The sequence below is a fragment of the Bos taurus genome, chromosome 11 (genome assembly GCF_002263795.3).
Source record: "Bos taurus isolate L1 Dominette 01449 registration number 42190680 breed Hereford chromosome 11, ARS-UCD2.0, whole genome shotgun sequence".
In the NCBI taxonomy this organism is placed as follows: Eukaryota; Metazoa; Chordata; class Mammalia; order Artiodactyla; family Bovidae; genus Bos; species Bos taurus.
In genome coordinates, this window is record NC_037338.1 from 54,355,361 (window position 1) to 54,369,641 (window position 14,281).

Sequence of the window (14,281 nt, forward strand, 5' to 3'; positions counted from 1 at the left end):
CAAGAGAGTTCCAGAAAAACATCTATTTCTGCATTATTGACTATGCCAAAGCCTTTGACTATGTGGATCACAATAAACTGTGGAAAATTCTGAAAGAGATGAGCATACCAGACCACCTGACCTGCCTCTTGAGAAATCTGTATGCAGGTCAGGAAGCAACAGTTAGAACTGGACATGGAACAACAGACTGGTTCCAAGTGGGAAAAGGAGTACCTCAAGGCTGTCTATCATCACCCGCTTATTCAACTTATATGCAGAGTACATCAAGAGAAACGCTGGGCTGGATGAAGGACAAGCTGAAATTAAGATCACTGGGAGAAAAATCATTAACCTCAGCTATGCAGATAATACCACCTTTATGGCAGAAAGTTAAGAAGATCTAAAGACCCTCTTGATGAAAGTGAAAAAGGAGAGTGAAAAAGTTTGCTTAAAGCTTAACATTTAGAAAACTAAGATCATGGCATCCGGTCCCATCACTTCATGGCAAATAGATGGGGAAACCGTGGAAATAGTGGCTGACTTTATTTTTTTGGGCTTCAAAATCACTGAAGATGGTGATTGCAGCCATGAAATTAAAAGACACTTACTCCTTGGAAGGAAAGTTATGACCAACCTAGATAGCATATTAAAAAGTAGAGACATTACTTTGTCCACAAAGGTCCATCTAGTCAAAGCTATGGTTTTTCCTGTGGTCATGTATGGATGTGAGAGTTGGACTGTAAATAAAGCTGAGCACTGAAGAATTGATTCTTTTGAACTGTGGTGTTGGAGAAGACTCTTGAGCATCCCTTGGACTGCAAGGAGATCCAAGCAGTCCATCCTAAAGGAGATCAGTCCTGGGTGTTCATTGGAAGGACTGATGCTGAAGCTGAAACTCCAATACTTTGGCCACCTGATGTGAAGAGATGACTCATTTGAAAAGACCCTGATGCTGGGAAAGATTGAGGGCAGGAGGAGAAGGAGATTGAGGGCAGGAGGACAACAGAGGATGAGATGGTTGGATGGCATCACCGACTCAATGGACATGGGTTTGGATGGACTCTGGGAGTTGATGATGGACAGGAACGCCTGGCGTGCTGCCAGTTCATGGGGTCGCAAAGAGTGAAACAAGACTGAATGACTGAACTGAACTGAAAACAAACAAACAAACAAAAAATGAAATAATGACAATCAAGATATTGGACATCAAGAAAGAACAGTGGTTACTAAAAGACAAGGAAAAATGAATTGAACCCTATTTTGACTCAACTTACAGTCTGTAGTACATTTTAAAAAGAAATTGAGGCGAGGAAACATATGCAGGGCCAATTGCTTTCCTGTGTTGAGGAGATGGAACTTGATATCTGGGCCGGCAGAGGAGGCCTGAGTACACAGAACAGAATAGGAGAAACAAGAGAGACATATAGAAGGCGTACCATATATCTGCACAGCTCTTGTAACTTTCTGAACATATAGGAATAATTTTTAATGTTCTTTTTATTAATTCTATCACTGTTGTCACTTATAGATAAGCTTTGATTTATTGATTTTTTTTCCAGTTATGTGTTGTCTTATCCTGATTCTCCTATGTGTGTTCAGTCATTTCCTGCTTTTTGCAACTTATAGACTGTGGCCCATCAGGCTCCTCTGTCCATGGGATTTTCCAGGCAAGAATACTGGAGTGGATTGCCATTTCCTTCTCCAGGGGATCTTCCTAACCCTGGGATCAAACCCACATATCTTGTGCCTCCTGTATTAGAGGTGAATTCTTTACCACTGAGCCATAAGGGAACCCCTGATTATTTGCATTTCTGATAATTTCTGATTTTATGACAGAATTTAATTTATCTTTTTAGATATTGGACTTCTTTTATTCCCATAAATATATTTTAATTTTTTTTTTTTTTTAAGCACAGAAAGTTCTATGGAAACCATTTGATGTTTTTAGATCTTGGTTTTAGATTTGCTTGATGGGACTAGAACTGAATTAATCTAAGTTTAATTTTTTCCTGCTGGTGAAGAAAGACACCTCTACTCAACAGGAGTCTCCCTGAAATATGATAGTTTGAGTCGAGGTAATGATTACAACTGTTGTTCTTGGCATTATCTAATTTCTGGGCTCTCTTCTGCCCAATACTTTTGGGTAGTGCTTTCCCCTATCTTCAATTGCATGCAAAACAGTACTTAATTGTACTCTCTGTAAGATTATCAGACTGGATTTTAAAAAAAGGCTCATATATGCTGCTTTAAAAGGACATTTAAGAATAAAGACACAAATAAAGATGCATGTGTGCTCAGCAGTCATCAGTGATGACTGACTATTCCTGATCCAGGGATCAAATCTTCCAAACTAATGGATCAAACCAGCATTTCCTGTAGCTCCTGCATTGGCAGGCAGATTCTTTACCACTGAGCCACCTGGGGAGCCCCACAAATAAAGGTATTAATAAAAGGTTACAGAAGTATACCATGGTAACACTGGAAACAAAGAAAGCTGGAGTAGATATATTCATATTAGATTAAGGAGACTTCAGAGCAAAGTCTTTAACCAGGAATAAAGAGAGTCATTTCATAATAACAAAGAGGTCAGTTCATAAAGATGGTATAACAAACATGTGTATGCACCTAATAGAAGAGTTTTTGAAAGTATCTGAAGAAAAAACTGATAGATCTGCAATGAAAAATACTGTAGTAGACAAATCCACAAATGTATTTGGAGATGTCAATAATTTTATTTCATAATAAACTGTATAAGCAGAGATGGAAAATCAAATAAAGTTATAGAAGATTTGAACAATACTATCAACCAATTTTGCCAAATTCATATTTATAGAATAGTCAAAACAAGAACAGCAGCAGCAGAATATACATCTTTCCAAGTGCACATGGAGTTTAAGGACATAATTTAAGCCCAAAGATACAAAATAAAAATTATAAGGTGAGGAAAATAATTAAATAAACAGAGACTCGGTGACTGTGGACAAATAAGAATTTCTCTGATATACTTTGAATTGGAGTACCAAAAATAAAGGAGACAGAAAAACATACTTGAAGAACTACTAGCCAAAAACAATAGCAAAAAAACACTAAATTTGATGGAAAATATATATTCACAGATCAAGAATATCCCAACCAGCAAAAAAAGAATAATCATTTATTTGGACACACAAAGAATCCTCACTATGATAGATCATATTTTGAGTTGTAAAAGAAATCAAAATGAATTTTTAAATATTTGCTTAATTCTTTGGCCGTATGGGGTCTTAGTTGCAGCTTGTGGACTTCTCTCTAGTTGTGGCACATGGGCTCTAGAGTGCATGGGCTCAGAAGCTGCAGCTCGTGGGCTTAATTATATTGTGGCATGCATGATCTTAGTTTCCTAACAGGGACCGAACCCACATCCATGGCATTGGAAGGCAGACTCCCAACCACTGAACCACTAGGGAAGTCTCCTAAATGAATTTAAATAAATTTAATCATATAGAATATTTCCAAATTAATCTAGATATCAGCAAAACAAATCTATATTTTTAAATTTCCCAAATATATGGAAAATGTAAAATATATTTCTAAATAACCATGGGGCAAAAAAATTGCAAACAATTAGAAAGTATATTGAAATATGTTGAACTGAACAAGACTGAAACCAGAGCAAAACAGATCAAATTCATTATTTCTAGCTTCTGTTTCAAGATTTAGAGATCTGGAAAAAGTAAAGCTTTTACACTAAAAAAAAAAAAAAGAAAAGAAATACACAGTAGCTGAACTGTAATATCATTAGATTTCTTGAACACACAAGAGAGTTTAGGTCATGGAGCAAACAACTAAGAAATCTAAGAAATCTAAGAAAATCTAATAAATCTAAGAAAGACAGGAAACTGCAGGGAAAGAGACATGAGCATTGGTTTATCTAAAGCAGATACAAGAGACAGACACTAGAGAGAAGAGTAACCTAGTAGTGGATTGTCCAAAAAGTTTACGATTTTCCTGTAATATGTTATGAAAAAATCTGAAAAAACTTTTTGGTCAACACAATAGAATTCAGCTAGAAGTGGTTGGCAAATTGGTGGAGACCAAGCATGCAGAGATGATGCCCTTTCCCCTAGTAGTTAAAGAGATTGAATAAATCTGTACATTGGAGCTTATATTAGTTTCCAGGGCTTCCAAAACAAAGTACCACAAACTAGGTAACTTTAAAAAATGGAAATTTATTCTGTCACAGTTTTGGAGGCTAAAATTTCAACCCCAATCTATGTGCTGGGCTGTGCTCTCTCTAAGGTCTCTAAGGGGTTATCCTTCCCTGATTTTCCAGTGCCGGTAGCCCCAGGTAATCTGTGACTTGTGGCAGAATACTTTCAACATTTTCCTCCATCTTCACATGGTCATCTTCTCACTCAATTTCTCTTTTCTTCTCTAAGAACACCAGTGCTTTCAAGTGCCCACTGAACTCCGGTATGACCTTACCTTAACTAATTAAATCTGCAATGACTCTATTTTCAAATAGGGTCACATTCGTAGGTATTGGGTTTAGAACTTTGATCTGTCTTTTGCAAGGACACAATTTATTACAGAGCTTGAAAACTATTGAGGAAAGTCCTAAAACCTAGAAAAATGGAACTTCAACCCCTGGAGACGTCAAAGACATTCATTCACATCCTTCTCTTCTACCTTCCCTATATAAAAAGGCTTTCATTTCTGAAGAAGAAAGGCAAGAAACCGTTTTCCTATTGTTACTGAGGTGAGAAAGTAAGAAAAAATAACATTCCCAGCCCCCAGATAAATAGAGACTGATACATTCTTTTTGTTAGGATCCTTCTATCTATCCTTAGTTTAGTGTGTGTTTGTGTGTGTGTGTGATGACATGGAGGAACAAATTTCACTAGCCTCAGTCATTTATAGTGTAGTACAAAATTGGTTTATTCTATCAGCTAGGACTGGGAAGAAAGAATGGGAAGCTTTTTTTAAGCTGAATCTCCCCCAACATCACAGTTTAGCAGAGGGCATGACTCTATTTTTCACACTAGAGTGTTCTGGTTATCAGTCAATTTTTATTTTCAGTTTAAGTGTATTGACAGCAGAGTTCTGGAGTGTCATCTGTAGGGGAATGTCTAGCTTCAGGATAGCCTTGTTCTCTCATTGAAAGAGCCAGTGCTGTGATCCATCAAACAGTGTCTCACTCTATACATATTTAAAACCCATCTTTCATGAGAAATTGTGGTGTTGCAGAATTGTTCTCACTGTGGCAAGACAAGATATTAATGGACACTGCTGCCTTTCTCTGAATCGTTTCCAGAATACACCATGAATCAAATGAAGAATATGCATTGGACCAGAAAATTCAAAACAGGGGGACCAGCAGCAGTAAGTGAAGAGGAACTCTGCCACTTTCTGGAAGTCTATCAATTAGTACACCGATATTCTAAATTTAAGCATATGAAAACAATGATGCTATAATAGTTACCAACCTAAATATGATTCCTAAATATCAAGATTACCAAAAATCTTTTAATACTTAAAAAGGATGAGCCTTCACTGAGGCAAGTTTCAAACAGGTGAATTAAATAGAAATTTTATTTTTAGTAAAATGTATCAATCATTGGTGAAAGTCCAGATGAATGGAAAGATCCAGAGACTCTGCAATGTCCTCCTTCTCCCTGGTAAATCTGAAGCTGTGAGAGAGTTACAGGTAAACTTTCAAGCTTGTATGAGATAACTTTACTCTAATGAGGTCAGGCTATTATGGCTCATGTTTTAATTAGAAAAAAATAATAAGTATGCTTTTTAGAACTGTCATGGCAGAGCTCTAGCCTCTGCCCTTGACCATTCTGAGAATGAAAAATTGGTTACTGACTACATACCTTCCTATTGCTCAGGGTTCCTTTCCTTACCTAAAAAGTACTAATCACTTACCACGTGTCAGGAATTCTGAGAAGCCCTTTATGTAGTTAATTTTATTCATTTGTTATAATTATTAATATTTTTCAGGAGTATACTATTATTTTCATCTTTCACTTCATGAAACTCATGGTACTCATACAACTCATACTTTGATGAAGTCCCCGCAGTTTTCTAATTTCCCCTTTCTTCTTAATTTCTTTGCAACATTCCCAAAATCACAGATATCTACATTTGTAATGTACTGTTTGTATATGTAATGTTTGGGCTAATTCCTTTTAACTGACTGACAGACTAGCTGAAAGGGCTATTTTGACTTTCCCCAAGGAATACACAATTTTAAGAAGGGATTACTAAACACTATATGCAACAAGTGCAATAAAAATTTAGTCTCTGACAAAAACAAAGTTTTGGGTTTTGCTCATATTTTTGACCCAGTAGTATTCTAAGACTCAATTCCATATTTTCTTCACTCCATATATATATACTCTAGTTGAGATATTCCTGTCTCATGTCAGAGGGTAAAGAGAAGATGACTACAAAATAACTTTCAAAACTTTGGCTTATAAGTGGCATACATCAAATCTGATGACCAAGTCTGACAACAAGAGGATAGTAATCTTAGAGGAGGTTGGTATCCTGAACAGAGTCACATAAATATTTTGAACAATAGTATAATTTATTGAAATTGCATCCAAAGTTAATAGAGTAAGAGTGTGAGTTAAAATCAGCTTCAGAAGACTTTAAAAGAATATTTATTTTTAAAAATGACTTTATTGTTTCTGGATACTTATTAACAAGTCAAAATATTGGAAAGGAAAAATTACATAAAGTTTATTTTAAAAATATTTTATTTGAGGTGTCACTAAATGGTCCAATGAGTATGCTTGTATTTGTAGCCTAGGTCAGCTTTTGAAACAGAAGCTTGTGAATGGTGAGTGTATAGCTCACCTGTTAAAATCGGGTAAGTGGATGGAATTGTCTTTGGAGAAAACCTAGAGTAACAGTGACTATGGATGGCACATAAGAGAATACCACAATTAAGGAGAAAAAAAAGGAGATTAAAAAGTCTATTAAAGTATTGTGGCTCAGACAGTAAAGAATCTGCCTGCAATGCAGGAGACCCAGGTTCAATCCCTGGGTTGGGAAGATCCCCTGGAGAAGGAAATGGCAATTCACTCCAGTATTCTTGCTTAAAGAATTCCATAGACAGAGGAGCCTGGCAGGCTATAGTCTATGGGGTCACTACAGCCCATGGGGTTGCAAAGAGTGGGACACAACTGGATGACTACACTTTCACTAAAAGAAAAAAATAGCTATAGAAAACCAGAAAAATATGGGATCAAAAATCAGCTTAATCAACACAAATCTCTGAATTTTCCAGAAAATTGAGGTTTGATCATAGTTGTATCTTGAAATTTCATGATGTGTCCTGACTATGCTGGTGAAAAACACTGTCCAATGAAACAAACAAAACACTTCTTTTGGAAATAGAAAACTCAATGACACTGCCACTCTTCCATCCAACTAGTTTCCAGCCTTCATACTCTGAGAACTATTTCCAACATGTTCTAGGATTTGGAATCAGTGGGCACTACTGATCAATAGAGACAGGAAAAGGAGTGGTGAATAGAACCTGAGAGCAGAACTAATGAGAGCCCATGTGATGTGAACACAGGGCAAAAATATGAGAAAACTACACAAATGTCAAATATCCTGCTTGTAGAATGTTATTGTTTTAGCTTAGGTCTCCATTGCCTATTAAAATGCAAAGCTCCCTGAGAGACAGAATACCCTTGACTGTGCTCCCTTGGTTATATTCACAAAAGTGAATTTAGCATTCACTGATGGTATAGTAATAGGAAGCTCAAGAAACACTTTATTAATGGAAAACAAGTTTACTCTGATACTTTTCTGAGAAGAGTCTTTGATAGGATGTTGGTAACATCTTTTGACTTGATCAAGTCAAACATAAATGTCTTATCCTTCATTTTGTACATTTCTTTCAGGCCTACATAAAATCTATTACCACTTGTGTGAGTTCCACTTCCCAAAAGTCTCTTGAATCTGTTTACCTTCATCTATTTGTTACCACTTTGCAAATTCTTACCTCTTGCATGGATGACCCTTGATCTCTTTGATTCCATTTTTGCCCAATGAGTGATCTTTTAAAATCCTAGTTTATTTTTTTTCCCTCCTCTGATCAAATGTCCTCAATAATTTCCATGCATGCATGCTCAGTCACTTCAGTCATGCCTGACTCTTTGTGATCCCATGGACTATAGCCCACCAGCCTCCTCTGTCCCATACTGGAGTGGGTTGACATTTCTTCTTCCAGGGGATATTCTATACCCAGGGACTGAACCCACATTTCTGTGGCTCCTGCATCAACAGGTGGATTTTTTACCACTAAGCCACATGGGAAATCCCAATGATTTCCACTTTCTATTAAATTTAAATCCAACACTTTTACTATGACCCAGAATGTTTATCATGACCTTGTTCCCCTTGCTTTCTATTTTATTCCTGTCTCCTTACAATCTGGGATCATTCACTTTTTTACTGTGTTTTTAAAATACCAATCCCTTTTCTTGATTCTGCATAACTGAACTTGCTGTTCGTTCTTCCTGACATACTCTTTTTAATTCTTTTCACAGTTGACTAATACTATCCTTTATTTCAGTTCAAATGCCACCTCCTTAGAGATACACCCTCAATATTCCCATGTAATCTGCTTACTCTTTGCTTTCTCATAATCTTGTTAATTTCCTTCATATAACTTTTCAGAATTCTTAATAATCTAATGTATTTTATGACTTATTACTGTATATTTCCCCAACCAGAGAAGAGATCTTTTATCTTACCTGTTACAGTATCTTTAGAAATTAGCTGAGTATCCATCACAAGTCCATATTTCATGTGTTTATTGAATAAAACAATTAATAAGTGAACAAGTAAAGAAATGAAATAGGGAATCAAACGGGTGGAAGAAGAGCAGGAAATAGGGAATAAAACTGGGGGATGGAGAACTAAGAAGACAAATTCCACCAAACTCAGCACTTTGCTCACATCTTCCATTAGTGTGCATGTGTCTTTTTGTCTAGAGCCAATGTGCAGGGAGGAGAAAGAGCAATGGAGAGAGTTCAGATGATGCATCCTTCAAGAAAAGCCTCCCACAATGCCTGGAGAGCAACAGATGGAGTTAATCTTCCATTTATTCCCTGCTGCTACTGCTGCTGCTAAGTTGCTTCAGTCGTGTCCAACTCTGTGTGACCCCATAGATGGCAGCCCACCAGGCTCCTCTCTCCACGGGATTCTCCAGGCAAGAATTCTGGAGTAGGTTGCCATTTTCTTCTCCAATTTGTTCCCTTTGAGCCTTTAAAATTTCATCTTATTCTGTGCTCTGAGTCAAGGAAACACATAAGAAGAATAGGAATTTTTAAAATAAATTTGTTTTAGCATAGCATTACTCCAGTGACCTGTCTCCCAATACTATTTACAGGCAGCATAAAGCAGACACCATATTGCAGGAGCATTAGAGACCTGCTTAATTATATGTATGTATGTATATATATATATATATATATATATATATATATATATATATGTTTATATATTCATATACATGTATTACTAGACATCTACCTGGCAAGATGTCTACCTTGCTACTCCTATTCTTCCTCTTTACCCATTAAAAATTTACTCTGAACCTTCCCCAATGGCTCAAGCTTTAAAGAGTGCACCCGCAGTGCAGGAGACATAGGAGAGGCCAGCTCAACTCATGGGTCAAAAAGATCTCCTGGAAGAGGAAATGGCACCCCACTCCAGCATTCTTGCCTGAAAAATCCCATGGACAGAGGAGCATAGTGGGCTACAGTCCACAGGGTTACAAAGAGTCGGACACAACTGAGCGTGCACCAGTCATAGCAGTAGTACATTTCCTCACAAACTTTGAGGAATTCAGCCACCCCTTGTGCATATTAATGATAACAATTATTTTACTTAGTGCTTACTACATATAATGCACTTCTATGAATACTTTCTATATATTAACTAATTTCATCCTCATTTAATTTGCAAAACAACCCTATGAATCCACCACATTATCCCCACTTTATTCATAAGAAAATTGATGTTAATCTTTAAGAAATTAGAAAATGTGCCTAAGATCAGATATTTTGTAGGGACAGAAGTGGGACTTAAATATTGGTGGCTTGTTAACTGTTTAATAGATTGTCTCTCAGTGAGGCATGATCAAAAGCTACAATTTAGGTAAATCTGGAGCAGGATATGTAAAACCCCATCTTAAATATCCATGTAATTTTTCCTTAACCAAGTTTAATTCATTACTTGCAAAAAGTCTTCCAAAGCAAGCTTTATATCAAATTCAAAAGAAATAAATTTGCTTTCTTAGATACATTCCATACTGAGAAAAATTTAAACTCATTCATTCTCAACCCCGTCCCACTGCAGATGTTGCCAAGATGTGTGGAAGAAGCTGGTGGGGAGCACTGGTGAGCAAGAGACATATACTTTTCTATATCACCCTAATGAAGGTCATAGTTAAGATCTTAACACTTGAGGACCAATGAGTACGTGAAGAGGGGTTGTGTGGAACTAACAGAAGTAACAGCTATATAATTTGCAGGACCTAGTGTAAAATTAAAATGAGAGACTTCTTCAAAAAATACTAAGAATTTCACATCACCAACATCAAAATTAAAGCAAGTGCAGGGGCCTTTTAAGCACATGGGCCTGTGTAACTACACAGATTGGAATGGGTTGCCACATCCTTCTCCAAGGGATCTTCCCAACCTGGAGATTGAAACCAGATCTCCCACATTGCAGGTGGATTCTTTACCATCTGAGCCACCAGGGAAGCCCACCAGACAAGCCCTGAGGAAAACTGTCAAGTTGGCAAAAATTTTCCTTTGCTGCATTAGCCATTTGCTCTTCTAGTTTCCTCCCTGCCCAATATCTCCTCTGTGGTTGTCTTTAGGAGCCTGACTTCAGCAAGCAATGCCTCACAGAGCTTTTCTTTTTCCTGTCTCCATCACCAAAGTTCCCTATATTTTTCCTGTCTCAACGTTTATGGATCATGTATCATGTAACTCACCTCTAATAAATACTGGAGGCTGAGAGATGAAAATGATATAAGCTCTGCAGAAAAGGGGAACATAACATAATGAAAAAGAAGAAAGAAAGAATACAAATTATTCTTGCTACTTTATGTGAAGAATCAAATCATTGGAAAAGACCCTGATGCTGGGAAAGATTGAGGGGAGAAGGAGAAGGAGTGACAGAGGATGAGAAGATTGTTTGGCATCATCAACTCAGTAGACATAAGTTTGAGCAAAGTCCAAGAGATAGTAAAGTCCAGGGAAGCCTGGCTTGCTGCAGTCCGTGGAATCACAATGATTCACACATGAATCATTGGGGATTGAATAACAACAATGGCATAGTGGTATTGTACAACCAAGGAAGAGAAGTCAAAGAGGAAAAAAAAGGGAAGGAAGAAAGAAGAGAAAGAAAGGGAGAAATAAAAAAATCTATCTAGGGTAGTTGAAAAAGATGCACATGCATCAATCTGGAAATCAGAATTCTTTGTATTAGAAGGGATATTCTAGGGGGAACTAAAAGATACTGTCTTCTTAGCATCTGGTTGTTGGCAACATTAAAAATCATTGATGAATTTATTTGAAATAATTCTAGTGATTTTTCAAAGGATTTGGAAAAAGAGTAGCAACTCATCAGAAAGCCATAGGAAACTTCTTGACTCTATGGAATATTTGTGACCTACCCAACTCAATGGACATGAACCTGAGCAAAACTCCAGGAGACAGAAGAGACAGGGGAGCCTGGCATACTGCAGTCCATGGGATCTCAAAGAGTCAGACATGATTTAGCAACAACCCGACCACCACTGCTCACCAGGACCTCTTGCTGGGGCCGATTTCCTCAGAACAAAGTCAAGATTCACTGCCACAGTGAGTGGTGTCTGCTGACAGAAAAGAATGGCAATTTCCTTCAGGTGGGTGGTCAACAAATGTTGAGAATTAATAGTAATGCATATTTATGCAACTATAATAAAATCAAATTTGAGCTAGCCATGTTTCAGTCTCCATGACAAGCCAAGGTGCTGAAGGGACAATAAGAGGAAGGGTGGCTGATGCACACACAAACGGCTAGTATCCCTAATATTATTTAAAATAAAAGTCTAAATTTGCTATTTCTTCCTCTGTTCAAAAGACTTAATGAGGAACTGGAGCAAAACAGTACTTTCACACCCCCAAAGCATTCCTACGGAAGTCACACTGTGAGGTTTTTGTAGCTGACTCATGAATATATAGAGGCTTCCCAGGTCATGGGCCTGCCCTGACAGCTCAGTTGGTAAATAATCTGCCTGCAATGAAGTAGACCCAGGCTGGATTCCTGGGTCGGGAAGATCTGCTGGAGAAGGGATAGACTACCCACTCCAGTATTCTTGGACTTCCATTGTGGCTCAGCTGGTAAAGAATCGGCCTGCAGTGTGGGACACCCAGATTCAATCTCTGGGTTGGGAAGATCTGTTGGAGAAGGGAAAGGCTACCCACTCCAGTATTCTGGAAAATTTCATGAACTGGATAGTCCGTGGAGTTCCAAAGAGTCTGACATGACTGAGCAACTTTCACTTTCACTTTCCCAAGCAGTACAGTGGTAAAGAATCCAGTTGTCAATGCAAGAGACTCAGGTTTGATCCCTGGGTCAGGAAGATCCTCTGGAGTAGGAAACAGCAATCCACTCCAGTATTCTTCCCTAGAAAATTCCGTGGACAGAAGAGTTTGGTGTTTTTCTTTCTGGCTTACTTCACTCTGTAACAACAACCCTGTATGTGAGACAGCAAAAGAGACACTGATGTATATAGAACAGTCTTTTGGACTCTGTGGGAGAGGGATGGGGGGATGATTTTGGAGAATGGCAATAAAACATGTATAATATCATATAAGAAATGAATCACCAGTCCAGGTTCCATGCAGGATACAGGAAGCTTGGGGCTGGTGCACTGGGATGACCCAGAGGGATGGTATGGGGAGGGAGGTGGGAGGGGGGTTCAGGATGGGGAACACATGTACACCCGTGGCGGATGCATGTGGATGTATGGCAAACCAATACAATATTGTAAAGTAAAATAATAATAATAATAAACATATAAAAAGATTTAAAAAAAGAAGAGTTTGGTGGGCTACAGTCAATGGAGTCACAGAGTCAGACATTACTGAGCACACACACATGAAAATATGCTCTAAAATACCTCATTTCTGATTATTAGATTATTAACACTGTATCTGATTAAAAGAACTTTTGATGCCCCTTACTAGCCATATGCAGTGTTACATACCCTAATAGAGTCTAGGAGAGTAGCACAGGTCCTATATACTGCTCACATACAAAAAACTGAAATATATTAGGGAGGTGTGTGTGTATTCAGTTCTCTTTTGAAAAATGTTTGAGCCTAACATATGGTGTAATGGGGAGCACCAAAAGGATAATAATTTTATAGATAACTGAAGATTTCTAAAACTATAAGTAATATATTTTTAGAGAAAAATTAAAATAATGAATTCTCTTATGAATAATGTAATTGCTTTGTTTCATGTTTTCATAAACAGAAAGCCAATGCAATAAAAATTGACTTATTGAAGTGGCTATATAGAAAATATGAAGGCAGAAGGTTGGAAACATTGATTAATAAGTAAATGAAACCTTAGAAACAGGCCCAAGTGGTCTGCAAAACTCTCTCTCAAAGCTGATCCTCAAATCACTTTCCATCACTGTGGCTAATTAGAGGTTTGGACAGGACTCATGTGTCTGCACCATGATGGGGAAAAGAAGAAATTTACCTTGCTTCAAGTCTATGCACTATCCTGAATGCCAAGATAAGGAACTCAGTCTTTAAATTTGAGGCTCAAGGTGGCTCAGAGGTTAAAGCATCTGCCTGCAATGCGGGAGACCTGGGTTTGACCCCTGGGTTGGGAAGATCCCCTGGAGAGGGAAATGGCAACCCACTCCAGTACTCTTGCCTGGAGAATCCCACGGATGGAGGAGCCCAGTGGGGCTACAGTCCACGGGGTCACAAAGAGTCGGACATGACCGAGCAACTTCACTCACTCACTCACTCAGGAAGATAAACAGAGAAAATTACTAAGAATTGTTCTAAAACTCATAGGACTTTGTCTCTGAGCAAGAATTCCTTTAGAGAAGATTCAACACTGTTTACAGTGTAAATGCCAACACCCCTTATGTTTGTGCTGAATGTTACTGGGGTTACAGATTTTGATGCACAGTGTGTGAAACATGCTCAGAACGATTTCCTGGGGAGAGTCAAGGGACAAACTTTCTGAGGTAACAAGGACTACTGTGTGATTTC